The sequence below is a fragment of the Microcaecilia unicolor genome, chromosome 10, assembly GCF_901765095.1.
Source record: "Microcaecilia unicolor chromosome 10, aMicUni1.1, whole genome shotgun sequence".
NCBI classification, from domain to species: Eukaryota; Metazoa; Chordata; class Amphibia; order Gymnophiona; family Siphonopidae; genus Microcaecilia; species Microcaecilia unicolor.
The window spans coordinates 220456157-220472609 of NC_044040.1; the positions used below are offsets into that span (position 1 = coordinate 220456157).

Genomic DNA, 16453 nt, shown 5'->3' on the forward strand with positions numbered 1-16453 from the left:
AGCAAGGCAGACTAGGCAGGACACAAAGCTGACCCACACAGACAAACAGAGAAGAACAGAAGCAGAAGTGCACACAGGCACCCTAAACAAGAAATCAAGACAGAAGTGGCCACGGGCACACAGACTATGAACAAGGCAACAAGAAATCAAGACAGAAGAGCCCACGGGCACACAGACTAGAGCAGGGCAGAAGTGCTACACTGCACACGGACTAACCTGGAGACCTGGACGGAGGCAGGAAATACAATGAACACTAAAGTGAGGCTTGAAACACACAGGAAAGAAACAACAATGCAGACAGGAGCCAGCTCAGCAGCTGACCATCAGAACATAAGGTGAGTCAAAGAGGGATCACGACCACAGGTCTTTTCCCTCCTGACAAGAAGTTGGCATGCTATTGCCTTGATTCACTGTTATTTCTTGTGGTTTTATAGCGGAAGTAATCTCTACAAGTCAAGGTTTTGCCTTGGACCAAGCTCCCGGAGGACGGTAAATGAGGAGTAGGGCGATTTGATTTGCCTCTTTTGAATCATCGCAGAATTTGCACAGTATACGTTCCAGTTCAGAGAAAACCCTAGAACTAACTAAAGACAAGTGAAAGAAACTCTTAAATATAAGAGCAAATCTGCCGCCTTTTTTACCCTGTCTTGGAGAGTGAAGACTACCATAACTGGGTGGACAGATGTGAGGCAATATCGGACTATCAGTTTCTGTGAGCCATGTTTCTGAGATAAACAGAAAGGCCAGATCCAAAGATTCTAGAAGATCCCTGAGTAAGAGAGCCTTATTCCCCACAGACCTGGCATTGATATAAATGGTGGGGACAGGAATGAGTTGAGACTTGTGTTCCAAAGGGGAGACTTGTTTGGGTAATTTCAAAAGGTAACGAGTATTTTTAGGCCATCGAATGTTAGCCATTTGGTTCTGGTCTGGAACTATAGTAGTGTTCTGATGGTATATATTGGCATTGTCTAGCCGGTATCTGATATTACAGTTAGGGTGTTTCCTAGTACAGTGTTTTCTAGATGGATTATAGATTACGGAGATAGGATTAGGCACTACGTTATCTGGTAGGTTGCCGCCCAACGTTCTCAAAAGGGCTAAGCAAATCCATGTGAGCCACTTCACGGTGATAGTTTTTGGAGCTAATTTAAGTCAGTCGGGCTTAGCGCTCTTTATCATTCTTAAATGTGCGCTGTTAAAGACTTCAGAACAGTCCTCCCTTCATGAGGGCAGAAGCCACCAATGGTGAGGAGAGGTCAGCAGCTCATAAGATGGGGGTGTGTGGATGTGCTGTTGTGGCAGACTCCAAAATGATGCTATGACTCGCTGTTATTATTAGGTAGGGTTCCTCTTTTAATCTGCCATTCTTCCATAGTCAGTCATGCAGCAGTAAGGGAACGTTTAAAGCGTGTGAGAGGCCACAGTGTAGTTCTCATGTTATAGAATTGTCAATTTCCTTTGTTTGCTGTTTGAGTTATGGTTACAGATATAGAGCTGAGCAGGACAGGTATTTGTATGAGAGAGGAGAGTAATTTAAAAGTAGTTTAAAGCAAATGCCCATAATATGTAATACTTGGTAGCAATAATTAAAAGTGATGGAACACTCCTGCTTTCCAAAAATACTAGGACTAGGGGGCATGCGATGAAACTACAGTGTAGTAAATTTAAAACAAATCGGAGAAAATTTTTCTTCACCCAATGTATAATTAAACTCTGAGTGTGCTGTGACTACATGGAGATGCTGGATATTCTGTAGTTACATTGAGATTCTGGCTGTACTCTAGATACATAGATTCTGGATGTGTTCAACTTACACGGAGACTCTGGATGTTTATTGTTTATTAAACTTGATATACCACTAAAGTTGCGGAGCAAATTGAAGCGGTTTATATAAATAAAATAATAAAAATATAAACTAAACACAGGACAGGGAACTCCATTATGCAAAAAGAAAGAGACAATCATCCACCCAAGAGCATCTTTCAAGATCTATCTGTTCATCTTTATGCACTCCATGGGGTCAATCTACTCATCTTAAGAATATATCCAAAGATGTTCAATAACTATCAAAGGCAATTTGAAACAGATATGACTTCAGTAACATATGAAAAGTTGTATATGATTTTTCAAGCCTAATGAAATGAGGCAAAGAATTCCATAATACTGGAGCCAAAAAAATAAATGGTGTTATTTCTAGTGGAGTCCCATTTTGTGCAGGAAGGGGTGGGAAGAACAAGTCTGTTATCATTCAGGGGTGTAGGGAATAATCAAGGCATTGAGATATGATGGAACACCCTGATAAAGAACTTGATGCATCGAGACTAAAACTTTAAGCCATATTCTATATTCTATTGGAAGCCAATACAGCTGTTTCAACGGCAGAGTCACGTGATCCCTACGCTTTGCCTGACAAAGTAATCTGGCAGCCATTTTCTGGTAATTTGTTTGCTTTTTAGATTGCTTTTTTACAATCCTGCATATATGATATTACAGTAGTCATAATGAGTATTAACGTAAGCGTAATATTATGTAAGCATTTCATCAGCATCCAAATAATGATGGTCAGATCTCAGATGACAAGTGCAAAGAATCCTTGCTGAAGAATTTTGAGAAGAAAAGGTTAACCAGAATCCAGTACGATGCCCAAATATTTAAATGAAGAGAAAATAGGAACCGGTCTATCAAAGAGATGCGGTGTAATGTCCAGAGGCAATGTAGAACCTGTTAGCCAGTAGGCGACTATTTTTTCAGGATTTAGTACTAGTTGATGTTGATTTAACTAAATTTCTACTTCACGAAGACATTGTTGCAGAAAAGAGAGATCCAAAGATTCACTTTTGATGTAGTGAACAAGAAGAAAATCATCTGCCTACAAGTAGGAGCTCAACAAAGCTAATGGGCTTACAAAGATATTAAAAATTGAAATCCACAACTTGCAAGTAAATCTCTCTCTATGTCATCACAAGAGCAACGAGAAAAAGACTTCAGATACTCGGTACTCACTGTTTTTATGTTTTTATTCAAATTCTGACAAGGTAGACGCTGACACAATATCAGGGTGTTGTAAGAAACTATCCTGCTTATAATCGAAAGAGAAAAACGCCTATATTGTGACCCAAATCGGGAGATAGACGTTTATCTCCCAAAAACGAATAAAGCGGTATAATCAAAAGCCGAATTTGGACGTTTTCAACTGCACTCCGTCGCGGATGCGGACAACGTTGATGGGGGCGTGTCGAAGGCGTGGTGAAGGCAGAACTGGGACGTGGTTATCTGCCGATCAAAGATGGGCGCCTTTCGCCGATAATGGAAAAAAAATATGCGTTTTTAGCGAGAATTTAGGGCACTTTTCCTGGACCCTGTTTTTCCACGAATAAGGCCCCAAAAAGTGCCCTAAATGACCAGATGACCACTGGAGGGAATCGGGGATGACCTCCCCTGACTCCCCCAGTGGTCACGAACCCCCTCCCACCACAAAATATGCCGTTTCACAACTTTTTATTTTCACCCTCAAATGTCATACCCACCTCCCTGGCAGCAGTATGCAGGTCACTGGAGCAGTGGACTTCAGGCAGGTGGACCCAGGCTCATCCCCCCCCCCCCCCACCTGTTACACTTGTGCTGGTAAATGGGAGCCCTCCAAACTGCCCCCCAAACTCACTGTACCCACGTGTAGGTGCCCCCCTTCACCCCTTAGGGCTATAGTAATGGTGTAGACTTGTGGGCAGTGGGTTTTGAGGGGGATTTTGGGGGCTCAACACCCAAGGGAAGGGTGCTATGCACCTGGGAGCTGTTTTACCTTTTTTTTTTTTTTTGTAAAAGTGCCCCCTAGGGTGCCCGGTTGGTGTCCTGGCATGTGAGGTGGACCGGTGCAGTACGAATCCTGGCCCCTCCCACGAATAAATGTCTTGGAGTTATTCGTTTTTGAGCTGGACGTTTTCGGTTTCCATTATCGCTGAAAAACAAAAATGCCCAGTTCAAAAAAAGATAAATGTCCATGTTTTTTCGAAAATACGATTCGGTCCGCCCCTTCACGGACCCGTTCTCAGAGATAAACGCCCATGGAGATAGGCGTTTCTGTTCGATTATGCCCCTCTATGGGTTCTGCTCCTTATGAAGCATCAGCGAAACAGGGGCTCGCTGTCGGGCGTACCCACTAGTTCGAGTGCAACAGCAGCTAAGTGCCTGTTCATTTCTATTATAAAATATAAAATACTATAAAAAAGAATTTGAATAAAGAGCATAAAAACCGAGGTTTTTGACTTGTGAGGATGCTCGCCAGCTGTTTTACAAAAGAAAAAGTTTAATTTCATAAGTAAACGCTGAGCAGCACGGTCCACTGTTTAACATAAAAACAGTGAGTACCGAGTATCTGAAGTCTTTTCCTCGTTGCTCTTGTGATGACATAGAGCGAGATTTCCTTGCAAGTTGTGGATTTAAATTTTATATTCGTTAAGCAAGTACCAGGTAGTGGCTGAATTGGAACATTAAAGATATTAAAAAGCAAGGAGGAAAGGACTGAACGATGTGGGACACCACAGTCAATGGGATGCACTGATGATGTTGAGGAAGATTGAGCTACCTGAAAAGTGAAATCTTGAAGAAAAGAAGACAACCAGTTTAATACAGTCTCTGTGATGACTAAAGAGATTAACCATTGAAGCAGTAGAGTATGGCTAACCAAGTTTAATGAGATGACCAAATCAATAAAGCCAGCCTCTAGTTTACCATGTAACTCTCTCAGAAGAGAGGAAATAATAGTTTTGGTGCTAAAGCCAGTTCTAAAACCTGATTGACATGGATGAAGTGCATTAGAAGATTATACATGCATCTAAAGTTGAGTAAAAACTACTGTTTCGAGAAGTTTAGACAGAAAGGGCAAATTTGAGACTGGATGAAAATTTCTCCCATATGAAGAAAGGCTAAAGAGGTTAGGGCTCTTCAGTTTGGAAAAGAGATGGCTGAGGGGGGATATGATTGAGGTCTACAAAATCCTGAGTGGTGTAGAATGAAAAGTGAATCAATTCTTCACTCTTTCAAAAAGTACAAAGGCCACAGTGATACTCCCTGAAATTACATGAAGATGCTTTTAAAACAAATAGGAGGACATATTTTTTTCACTCAGCTAAGCTCTGCAACTCGCTGCCGGAGGATGCGGTAACAGCAGCTAGCATATCTGGGTTTAGAAAAGGTTTGGACAAGTTCCTGGAGGAAACATCCATAGTCGTTTATTGAGATGGACTTGAGGGAAGCAACTGCGTGCCCTGGGACTGATAATATGAAGTGGTGTTAATAATTGGGTTTCTGCCAGATACTTGTGACCTGGATTGGCCACTGCAGGAAGCAGGATGCTGGGTTAGATGAACCATTGGTCTGACCCAGTATGGCTCTTCTTATGCTCTTAACAGGTAGTACAGTTAAGATGTGTAAGTATTTTTATAAGAGAAGGTACAGAGAGAATATTAAAAGCAGAGCAAGTATCATAATGAACCAATGATCTACATGTGGTCTCATCAGTTCTCAATATCAGTGCAGAGTTTGTCGGAAGAAAACTCACCTTTCTGTAGAAAAAATTAGCAAGAGTTTCTGGATGCAGATTTCATCAGCTTAGAAAAATAGCTTTTTTTCCAGCATGAAGCTGCTATGTATAGTAGTGGTGAGAGTGCTGACACAGTAACAGACACCCTAAAAATTCTTGGAGTTACCATCGATCGACACCTAACACTTGAGAGTCACGCAAAAAATATAACCAAGAAGATGTTCCACTCAATGTGGAAACTGAAAAGAGTAAGACCATTCTTCCCAAGAACAGTCTTTCGCAACCTGGTACAATCAATGGTACTCAGCCACCTAGATTATTGCAATGCACTCTACACTGGTTGCAAAGAGCAAATAATCAAGAAACTTCAAACAGCTCAAAACACTGCAGCCAGACTCATATTCGGAAAGGCAAAATACGAAAGCGCCAAACCCCTATGAAAAAAGATGCACTGGCTTCCACTTAAAGAACGTATTACGTTCAAAGTATGCACCCTTGTTCATAAAATTATTCATGGAGACGCACCAACCTATATGTCAGACTTGATAGACCTACCACCCAGGAACACTAGGAAATCATCCTGCACATTCCTCAAACTCCATTTCCCAAATTGCAAAGGTCTCAAATACAAACTAATGTATGCGTCATCCTTTTCCTACCTGAGCACACAAATTTGGAATGTGTTACCGCGCAAATTAAAAACGATCCATGAATTAGCTAACTTCCGAATTCTACTGAAAAATCATCTCTTTAATAAGGCATATAACAATGATCAACAAATATAAACTCCTATACGCATATCCAAAATTACCTCTACTATATCATACTGCCAAAACATCACCATGTTTTTTTACCATTATGATACCCAAGATCTTGTAACTACTACTAATGTATACTTTCCTATACAATTCTTATATATTTCTTAATATGTTTAACTTGTTGAAACACCGTTATGTTCTATCACTATCATACCACCCAAAATCCAACAGTTATCATTACATGTATACTTTTTCATGTATTTCTGTTACTCATGATGTATTGTAAGCCACATTGAGCCTGCAAAGAGGTGGGAAAACGTGGGATACAAATGCAACAAATAAATAAATTTTCTTTTTATAATTCTTTATTTATATTTCAAACAAAATTTTTACAAGTTAACACTTGAGTAAGCAATCCAGAAAAAGAAAAAAATGAAAAGGTATAAAACATAATAAGAATGTAAGAATAGCAAAACTGGGTCAGACCAATGGTCCATCTAGCCCAGTATCCTGCTTCCAACAGCGGCCAATCCAGGTCACAAATAGTAGCAACAGTCTATGCTACCAGTCCCAGTGCAAGCAGTGGCTTCCCCCATGTCCATCTCAATAACAGACTATGGACGTCCAAACCTTTTATAACCTAGATATGTTACCACATCCTCCAGCAGCGAGTTCCAGAATGTAACCATTCTTTGCATAAAAAAATATTTCCTCCTATTTGTTTTCAAAGTATTTCCATGTAACTTCATTGAGTGTCCCCTGGTCTTTGTACTTTTTGAAAGAGTGAAAAATCGATTCACTTCTTCTCCACTCAGGATTTTATAAAACTCAATCATATTCCCCTTCAGCCGTCTCTTTTCCAAGCTGAAGAGCCCTAACCTCTTTAGTTTTCCTCATATGAGAGGAGTTCCATCCCCTTTAATATTTTGGTAGCTCTTCATTGAACCTTTTCTAATTCCACTATATCTTTTTTTAATTCCACTATATCTTTTTTGAGATACAGTGACCAGAATTGGTCTGTGAGGTCACAGTATCTAGACTGATACAGAAGCATTATAATATTCTTGGTCTTATGTTGCATCCCCTTCCTAATAATAATAAAGGGGAAAGAATCAGTAATCCTCATTAGACCACAACAGAGGAGAGCGAATACCATAGCTCAGGAGATAAGCAATAAAGAAAACATACATGCAAACAGTAATTGATTTTCTTTTGAAGGGTACTTGCGCCAACGACGTTCTAATCTATGAGTGTCACGTCAATAAAGTTTCAGACCTGGGTGAAACCAGGGCTGTCAATTAGAGACCGATTTACAGTTGAACCGAAACGGTGCCAGTCCATCTAGTGTAGTCCGAAGAGATGTGTTTCAACAATTTACCTTTTCCTCAAGTGTTAACAGGGAAAAATCAGAAGGCAAGGAGTCAACTAAGGTGTAAAAAGATGATGACTCTAAACAATGCAGTAGCCTGCTAAGGAATTGCATTGGTTATATGGAGACTCTGGATAAGCTTTGTTTACACATACACTCAAGTTGTGCTGTGGTTCCTTGGAGAATTTCCATGTGGTCTAGTTACACAGAAACTCTGAATGTGCTGTGGTTAAAGGGATAATCTAGTTGTGCTCTGCTTACATTAAAACCCTGGATGTTCTCTGGAAACCTGGAGACTCTGGATGAGTTCTGGTTACACAGAGACTCTAGATATGTTTTGCCTATATGGAAACCTCTAAATGTGCACCGACTACATGGATACTTTGGATTTGTTCTGGTTACATGGAAACTCTGGATTACAAGGAGACTCTAAATTTGCAGACTACTCCTAGGGGACAAAGGGGCATATACTCCATTTTGAATTCAGGCACTGACCTACTGGCAGTGAAGGGGGTTCAGTGCCACTCAGAACTGTTGACTTGGCCACTACAGATTCCCAGGTAAGTCCCAGGGTGTTGGGTTGAGGGGGAGAGTAGGGCTCTGGGAGGGGTCAGTGGCCTTTGACTGATGGGAGTATAATCTCTCATCAGTTAAGGGATCAAGAGGGTGGAGGGTATTGCCATCAGGGAAGGGATCGGAGGTGTTGCTGTCAACTGCGAGGGATTGAGGGCATGTGTTCAGGGAGTGGGGTGCATCACCATGGTTTACGCAATTTATTTATTTCTGGATTGAGCCAGTATTGCATTACACAGAGTTCTCCTGAGCTCTCTGCCACTCTTTGTAGGATTGTTGCCTGAACGGTAACAATGTCCTGTGTGGTAAATGCAGGACAGCTGGTGGCCATGGTCCCTGCATTTATCACTGAGGCTTTGCCCTCGCCACTTATTCATTTTTGATGTTAATGTGAAGTGACTGCAAAATATTACCACACTTTAGTAAAAGAGGTTCCTATTTTGGTCACTTGTGCTCTGTTCAACTCTTTCCCTCTCTCTAGATACACCTTGTGTTCACCTTAGGTCCTTCTGATTGGAGAAAGGAACTTTGCAGGTTCTGGTCCAGAATACAGATAAATAAATGGCTCCTGTCATTCTCCTACAGACAGGTTGGCAAGGACTTTGTGAACAGACTCTTGTGTGGGACGGCCACGCCGTCACAGTTGATTCTGAAGCGATCTGCTTCACGTGGCTTTTTGTAGTTTAGTTCTTTGTCCTGATCAAGTGTTATCCCTGGATAAAGCTGGAGGGAGTGTGTGTGTGTCTTTGACATGGTACTGCTTCTTACACAAATATTATTACTCTGGTTTTTGCATATTTGTGTCTCTGTCTCAACTCCACCCACAGACTGACCCAGGAGGAGTCATAGCTGTTACTCAGCAGTGGGACCTGGTTGAATATCAACATTTTGTTTGCTTTTTTGGCCACCACCACATTCTGAGCTGAAGATTTCAACATATTGTCCACTCTTACACCTAGATCCTTTTCTTGTGCAGTGACTCCGAAAGTGGACCCTAGCATCAAGTAGCGAATGTGGGTTATTCTTCCAAATGTTCATCACTTTGCACTTGTCCACATTAAGTTTCACCTGCCATTTGAATACCCTGCCTGCCAGCCTCCTAATTTCTCACAATCCGCATGTGATTTAGCAGCTTTGAATAATTTTCTGTCATTTGCAAATTTATTCGCCTCACTCATTGTTCCCATTTCCAGATCATATATAAATATGTTAAAAAGCACCAGTTCAAGTACAGATCCCTGGGTCACTACTATCAGCAGGCTTAATTTGAAGACAACAAAAGACGTGGACTTGGGGGTCAAGGCCAGGACCAGAAGTGAACTTATTCCTACACGCAGTACTTCATTTGTGGATAGAAAGGAAGCTGCTGTGTAAATAAACTTGGAAAAGTTATAGAATAAAGTTTTACAAATCCAAAGACTATCACCAACAGTAGTATAATTTTGCAACATTATGAACAAAATCTTGGACTAATCAATGTTTTTCTCAACATTTACACATTTGATACCACAGTGTTCTACGAACATAAGCGTTGCCATACTGGGACACAGCAAAGGTCTGTCAAGCCCAGCATCCTGTTTCCCAGTGGCGTTCCCAGGGTGGCTGACACCCGGGGCGGATCGCCGATGCGCCCCCCCCCGGGTGCAGCACAACCCCCCCACCCCTGGCAAAAGGATGGACACCCCCCCCCCCCCCCCAGCGAAAGGACACCCCTTCCCCCGGTGCATTTTTACCTGCTGGGGGGGGGGGGGGGTGCCGCGCGTCTGTCGGCTTCGCTCGTTCCCTGCTCCCTCTGCCCCGGAACAGGAAGTAACCTGTTCCGGGGCAGAGGGAGCAGGGAATGAGTGGAGCCAACAGGCGCGCAGCACCTCCCCAGCAGCGTGCACCTGGGGTGGACTGCCCCCCTTGGTATGCCACTGCTGTTTCCAACAGTGGCCAATCCAGTTCACAAGTACCAAGCAAGATCCCAGAACAGTAAAACAGATTTTATGCTGCTTATCCTAGAAATAAGCAGTGGATTTTCCCATTTTGTCCTGGGACTGGTAGAATGGAATGTTGCCACTATTTGGGTTTCTGTCAGGTACTTGTGACCTGGATCAATCACTGTTTGGAAAACATGATACTGGGCTAGATGGACCCAGTATGGTTATTCTTATGTTCTTATGGATTTTTCTTTTAGGAAATTATCCAAACCTTTTTTAAATCCTGCTAAGCTGAGGATCCAAGATGGCATTGCACTGTGATGCTGGTGTTCCTCTTCTCTCTGCCATTTCATTATTACCTGGTGTCTTGGTGCCATTTTTCAATTTTCTTCGATGCCTAAGAAGAAAGGGAAGATCACTGCCGAAGCCCGACAACCCTCAAACCTCGGATTGAGGCAGGCTAAGATCACTGGCTTCTTGTCATCCATTTCATAGGACGCGCTGGCTGGCCAGAACATGTGGGAGAGTTTGGACCTCGGGAGTGAGGCATCACTCAGCCCAGTGGGACCGATTCCTCCTCATCCACCGTGAGACGTGGCAACAGTGGGGGTCGTTCCTATCAATGGAAGCAATGTCACAGGGAAGATTCGCCTCTGCTGCTGAGTTCATTGCAGGCAGAGCCAGGTTTGGAAGACCTGGTTTTGGAGAGTCTTTACAAGGGAGTGAGGCTAGAGGAGTTCTTCCCTCTGTTCCTTCTATTCCTCTCCCCCCCCCCCCCCCCCCCCCCCCACCTTTCAAAGCCTGCAGAGGTGTCATTGGAGACTATATGGACAGCATTAAAATCTCTATACACAGTGTGTGCTGGAACTGCAACCCTATTTAATTAACATCTACCCAGGATTGACAAATGTGAGGAGAAATCTAATTCTGAAAACATTTCTTGCCTTATAGTCTCAAATTCAGCAGTCCCAAGCCATACAAGCTAGTATGGCTCAGGGCAAAATGTTAGTTCACCAAAGATTGGAAAACTTTGATAACTATCTCCTGTGTTTAGAAAGATGCGCTATAGGAGCGTTGGCGTTTTTAACGTGCATTAAACGCTAACGTGTTAAATGCTAATGCGCCTATAGGAATGTATTGGCACGTTAGCGTTTAACATGCCTTAACTATATAGGCAGGTTAAAAACACTAATGCTCCTTAGTAAACATACCCATGTGTGAATCATTTTCCTAGACTTATGACAATATCCTCAAAGGAAATAAGCAGGGAAAATCCACTGCTTATTTCTAGGATAAGCAGCATAAAATCTGTTTTACTGTTCTGGGATCTTGCCAGGTACTTGTGACCTGGATTGGCCACTGTTGGAAACAGGATACTGGGCTTGATATACCTTTGGTCTGTCTCAGTTTGGCAATACTTATGTACTTAAGTTTAAATATTTGGATTCAGCTTGTCTGCCTCTTCATAAGATATATCATCTTCCAGTTGCTAGACAACGTTCAAGCTCTCCAGATGTTAACTCTGTTGTGGATGTGTCCTCTGATAGTATAAATATTACTCAAATTTTGGAAACTTCCTTGGAAAAAGTGATCTCTAGATCTATACTTTTGGTCACTTTCCCTATAAGATAAAGAGGCTCTTTTGAGCCTTTTTTTTTTTTTAGACTCTCAGATTCCACATTTCTTGGAGAAAAAATGTCTATATTTCCTGACATATCTAAGTGGAGTCAGGTAGGAAGACGTTTCTAGCACTTAAGTGTTTACTTTTCCTGGATCAACATACTTCTGTGTTTTATGAACCTTCTCAGTTGCGATTTTGCAATTAGTTTCTTCATTCACAATAATAAAGAACTGAAGGTAGAGTTAATATGGAATTGACACACTGCCAGCCAGATGCACTAACTGCACGGAAAGATCCCTTCCCTTACCGATCCCTTAGCAAATCGGTAAAAAACGGGCATGCATGAAGGAAATCGCATGCAAATGAGCTGCTCGCTGTTAGCTCATTTGCACGCGATTTCCTTCCTAAGGAGGAGAAGCCAGTCAGCCAGCCGAGCATGCACAGAGCAGCCAATCGTTATGCTGGCTGCTCTGCGCATGCCAAAGAAGCCTTCATACACGTCACTCTCAAAAAAAAAAAAGGATGTCCCTGATGAGCACTTGGACATTTTTTTTCTTCAGATTTTGTGATAGGCGTCCTTTTTGGACGTGTTTTTCTTATGTGCCCGAAATGACCACCGCCAGTGTCAGCTAAACGCACTGTGATTGGCTGAGAAAGACCTGGAGGGGGCATAATCGAAACGGATGTCCAAATAGTTTTGATTTGGACGTCCACGCATGTCCCGATCCCCGATTCTCCCTGGCGGTGGTCATTTCGGGCACGTAACAAAAACACATCCAAAAAGGACGCACATCACAAAATCTGAAGAAAAGAAACGTCCAAGTGTTCGTCAGGGATGTCCTTTTTTTTTTTTGAGTGAAGGACGTCCTGACGAGCACTTGGATGGTTTTTTTTCTTCCAATTTTTGCAATGGGCGTCCTCCTCTGCATGAGTCCCGCTCACAGCAGCCCCAAGAGGTGCAGACCTCCCGTTAGGTTTTCCACGGTCCATGGGGTCGGAAACAATGGTGCATCACATTCACATTATAATAGTAATTAGCTCATTTGCATTCTGTTTTTGTTAGCTGCTACCGCGACAAGAAAATGGCTCAGAGAACCCTTTTTGTGCATGTCCTGGTTTACTACTTGCGTGCTAAACTGGCTAAAACCAGTTTAAAAACCACGTTGCTGGCTCGTTAGGTTTAGTGCATCTGGCCCTGTATGTTTCTTTTCTTATTTCTTACCTTTTTCTTTTGACCAGCTTCCTTTGGTATTTCTTGGGTTGAATTCTCCTCCTTAAGCGTGATCTAGCGTCTGATTATGTTTAAATTGCTGAGTGGTGTATTCTTGAAGTGTTTTGTATAATCATGCTTGATGTGTTTCAGGATTTTTCTTGATGTAATATATTTAAATGATACATTTTTTTTAAAACCCCACTGCTAAGCTAACTGTTTTTACCACATTCTCTGGCAACGAATTCCAGCGTTTAATTACATGTTGAGTGAAGAAATATTTTCTCCAATTTGTTTTAAATTTACTACTTTGTAACTTCATTTCATGCCCCCCCTAGTCCTAGTATTTTTGAAAAGAGTAAACAAGCGATTCTCATCTACCCGTTCCACTCCACTCAGTATTTTATAGACCTCTATCATATTTCCCCTCAGCCGTCTCTTCTCCAAGCTGAAGAGCCCTAGCCGCTTTAGCCTTTCCTCATAGGGAAGTCATCCCATCCCCTTTTATCATTTTTGTCACCCTTCTCTGTACCTTTTCTAATTCCATTACATCTTTTTTTCAGAAACGGTGACCAGATTTGCACACAGTATTCAAGGTGCGGTCACACCATGGAGCGATACAAAGGCATTATAACTTCCTCATTGTTGTTTTCCATTTCTTTCCTAATAAGTCCTAACATTTTATTTGCCTTCTTAGCCACTGTTGCACACTGAGCAGAAGGTTTCAATATATCATCAACGATGACACCTAGATTCTTTTCCTGGTCGGAACCTTGCATCACTTTAGTTTGGGTTCCTCTTTTCTACATGCATCACTTTGCACTTGCTCACATTAACATCTTCTGCCATTTTGATGCCCAGTCTCCCAGTCTCGTAAGGTCCTCTTGCAATATTTCACAATCCTCTTGCAATTTAATAACTTTGAATAACTCTGTGTCATTAGCAAATTTAATTATCTCACTAGTTATTGCCATCTCTAGTTCATTTACAAACATGTTAAAAAGCATTAGTCCCAGCACAGACCCCTGGGGAACCCCACTATATACCCTTCTCCATTGAGAATACTGACCATTTGAACCTACTCTCTGTTTTCTGTCTTTTAACCAGTTTTTAATCATTAAGACATTACCTCTTATCCCATGACTTTCTAATTTCCTCAAGAGTTTTTCATGAGGTACTTTGTCAATTGCCTTTTGAAAATCCAGATACACGATATCAACCGGCTCACCTTTATCCACGTTTGTTCACTCCTTCAAAGAAATGTAGTAGATTGGTGAGGCAAGATTTCCCTTCACTAAATCCATGTTGGCTTTGTCTCATTAATCCATGCTTATGTATATGATCTGTAATGCTTATGCGTATTATCAGAAATTTATGCAACATGGTGGCATGAAGGAGTAGCTGAGTAAGGATGGAATAATTCGGCACAGTATTATACAAATTTCTGTTATTTATTAAAGCAACTGCTTTATCTTTGCAAACATATAGACATTTAAAGTAAATGCATAATTCAGGGCAAAAATTAACTGTGTAATTTAAAATTTACCGATTTAATGATATCTACATACATGAAAAGTGAAATCAATAAGAAACATCCCTAATTCTTTAAACATAACTTAGATGTTTTAAGGTCCTTTGGTTTGACATAGTGTAGCAGTTCTTATGAGTTAACTGTAAGCATGCTCTGCATACTCAAAACTCCCCCACCCCCCCTACAACAGGTAGGACAGTTCTCCTTGGAAGTCACATATAAAAAATATTCTGATTCTGATGTCATCTGAGCAACAGAAATATACATCTCTCCACTAGGAGACACTCTGTGAAATACAAAACCTGAACAAAATTCCAACTCAACATATGTGAAGCAAACCTGACATACAACAGTAGCACTAATTCCTATAATTCAAATAGCAAAACCTACCTATGAATTAATTGGTAGCACTACAAATATTACACTGGAACCTAGAACACCAATACACCTACTTACTGAGACAACGTGCCTGCATATCATGTGTACAGCGCTGCGTACGTCTAGTAGCACTATAGAAATTATTAGGAGAAGTACAGACTACATGCAAACAGAATACTGCACCTTGGTCACAGACAAAACAGCCACATAGGTGCTAGCTCTGTCAATCCAGTGGGTGCTGCTGAGCACCCCCAGTATTGAGCAAGTTCCTTCATTGTGTCCGTGGAGAGGTTATTTGTATTGTGTCTGGAATTCCTAATAATTTTGAAATGTTGGCACCTATGCACAGATAGACCCTCACCAAATAGAGATCTTGATAATCACAAGAAGTCAAAATCAGCATTTACCACAACACTGTGGGACAGAGAAACAAATTCATTTCCTCTTGTACTGAACACAATGCAAAGACATCCACAGTACACATTTCCCCAAAACTAACATATTGCAGTTCATAAATTCAAAAATAAAAACACTTTTTTCTACCTTTGCTGTCTGGGCATTTTATTGTTTTGATCATGTTGGTGTGAGTGAGTTTCTCTCTTCTGCTTTCTTGTCTGTCTTCGGCTGCTGTTCCTTTCTCATTACTCCTCCTGTCTTCTTCTATTCCCTCACATCTGTCTCGGACATGTTCATTTTTCCCTTTTAGCTCTTTCCTCCTTTTCTGTCCACTCAAACTTCATCCTCTTTCTACTTGGATTTCAGCAAAGCCTTTGATACGGTTCCTCAAAGGAGGCCCACGAATAAGCTGAGCGGGATGAAGTTAGGACCCAAAGTGGTGAACTGGATTGGAAACTGGTTGACTGACAGATGACAGAGGGTGGTGATAAGTGGTATCCACTCGAATGAAAGGAAGGTGAGTAGTGGAGGGCCTCAGGGTTCAGTGCTGGGGCTAATTCTCGTTAATATATTTGTGAGCAATATCGCTGAAGTTTGCCTTTTTGTGGATGACACGAAAATTACCAACAGAGTGGATACCCCAGAGGGAGTAGAAAGCATGAGAAGAGATCTACAGCAATTAGAAGAATGATCTAATGTTTAGCAGTTAAAATTTAAAACAAAGAGGTGCAGAGTAATGCACTTGGGTTTCAGAAATCCAAAGGAGATGTACGAGATTGAAGGTGAGCAACTGATAAGCACAGCTCAGGAGAGAGACCTTGGGGTGACAGTGTCCGAGGTTCTCAAGGTGGCAAAACAATGTGACAAGGCAGTGGCTGTAGCCAAAAGGATGCTAGGCTGCATAGAGAGGTATAACCAGAAGAAAGAAAGTGATTCCTCTTGTGAAAAGGGTCCACTGCTTCCCAGCAAAGTGGAGCCGTCCACCCGCCAAACTTCCAGATCTCACCAAAATGGCAGACAGTGGCTAGGTCAAATGATTTTTATTATCCGGCCAATAACAGCTGTCTCAAACTTCAGTACATAATATAAGTTAAGTTTAATACTCAATGATTGGTTGTATTCATTTAAACATCCTACAACACAACAACCATTT

At 41.6% G+C, this 16453-nt stretch overlaps 1 protein-coding gene across 4 annotated transcripts in view; it reads left to right on the top strand.

The window, feature by feature from the left end:
* LOC115478604 (erythropoietin-like) overlaps positions 1-16453 on the top strand; it is a 117399-nt gene that overhangs the window by 37562 nt on the left and 63384 nt on the right. Inside the window, exon 3 of one of the 4 annotated variants that reach the window (XM_030216086.1) lies at positions 15667-15817. The exons of the other annotated variants lie outside the window; for them this stretch is intronic. The gene's annotated coding sequence lies outside the window, so the exon portion shown is untranslated. The remainder of the gene's footprint in view (positions 1-15666; positions 15818-16453) is intronic. 4 annotated transcript variants of the gene reach the window in all.